The sequence below is a fragment of the Cebus imitator genome, unplaced genomic scaffold, assembly GCF_001604975.1.
Source record: "Cebus imitator isolate Cc_AM_T3 unplaced genomic scaffold, Cebus_imitator-1.0 Scaffold124, whole genome shotgun sequence".
In the NCBI taxonomy this organism is placed as follows: domain Eukaryota; kingdom Metazoa; phylum Chordata; class Mammalia; order Primates; family Cebidae; genus Cebus; species Cebus imitator.
Window position 1 is genome coordinate 254,458 of NW_016107439.1, and position 1,760 is coordinate 256,217.

Here is a 1,760-nt window from a genome sequence, read left to right on the forward strand (position 1 = left end):
GAGCATGTGCCAGTCCAGGGAGCCAAAGTCCTGCATCAAAAAAGCATGAGGGCTGTGCTCTGGCTTGAACCGCTCCTCTCCAAAACTCATGTGTTGTCGATGTGATAGTATTGAAAGGTGCAGTCCTTAAGAAGTGAGGAGGCCATGAGGGCTCCTGCATCCTGAATGGGACTAAGGCCCCTCATAAAAGAGGCTTTACACTGGTTTGGCTGGCTTGTGCTTCTGCCTTCTGCTGTGTAAAGACACAACATTCCTCCCCTTTGGAGAAGGCAGCCCTCACCAGACAGCTGAACCTGTCAGTGACTTGATCTTGGACTTGCCAGCCTGGAGAACTGTAAGAAGTACATTTCTGGTTCTTATAAAGGACCCAGTCTGTGGTACTTTTTAATAGCTGCACAATGGACTAAGGCAGGATATTTGGGAGGACAGGAAATAACCCAGCCTTCCTGACTTGTAGGGTATGTGAAGGCAAAAGATTAGGCTGGAAAGATACATTCGGGCCAGATCATGAAGGGCCTTAAATACTGTCTAAGCCTTTAGACTTTATTCTACAGAAGTAGAGAGTCGGTTAAGGTTATTGACATTCATTCATTCATTTATTCATTCAACAGACATTTATTAAGACTTGACTATGTACCAGGCTCTGTTCTAAGAACTGGGGATATGGCAATGAAAAAATAGGCCAATTCCTTGCTCTATGGAGCTCAATGTGGTAGATAGAAAATGAAGAAATGAAGCAATAGTACATCCAGGGTGCACTCAGCTGCAAGTAACAGAATATATGACATAAAGATATAAATAATCTCATGTAATAGAAGGTCTGCAGGTAGCAGTCCCAAGAGTTAGCTCAGCGTTCATAGATAAGAATCCCAAACGTTTCCATTCTTCTGATCTACCCTCCTCAGATGTTGCCTTTTTTGTCCTGAGGCAGTGTAGTTCAGATCCAAAGACAGAAAGTAGAAGAGGTGGCTCTTTTTTGTTTCTTTTGATGAAGAAGCAAAATCTTTCTCAAAAACCATCAAGGAGACTTTTGTTTACATCTCAGTGGCCATAAATGGATCATATGGCCATCCCTAGGAAAGCAAGTATAGTCATATGCTGCATAACAAGATTTCAGTCAACAACAGACTGCATACAGGGTGGTGCAGCATGTACCATACTGAAGAGTGTGGGCAGTTGTAGCCCATCGTTAAGTGATGCATAATGGTATTTGTTCTTTTTGGCTGCTATCATGGGAGGTGGGATTTTCTTACAAAGAAGAAAGGGATGGGAGTAACTATGAGCAGACAACCGACAATGTCTACCATGCATGTCTACTCTAAAGAAAAACTATGGCATGCCTGTAGCTAGGATGAATTGTGGAGTCCTGGGTGAGACATTTGCCTTCCTGAGCCTTGGTTTCCTTATCTGAAGAATGCTCTCTAGGATCTTTTCCTACCTTTAATATCCTCCTATTTTGTCTGTGATTCTGTGAATCTATGAAAACAATTTGAGCAAGATGACCAGAGGAGTAGTGTGTTAGTTTATTCTCACCTTGCTATAAAGAAATACCTGAGACTGGGTAATTTATAAAGAAAAGAGGTTTAATCAACTCACAGTTACACGGGCTGTACAGGAAGCATGGCTGGGGAGGCCTCAGGAAACTTACAATCATAGCAGAAGGTAAAGAGGAGGAAGCCACAGTCTTACATTGCTGGAGCAGGAGAGAGAGAAGGAAGAAGTATAACACTTTTTTTTTTTTGTTTTTTTTTTTTGAGACA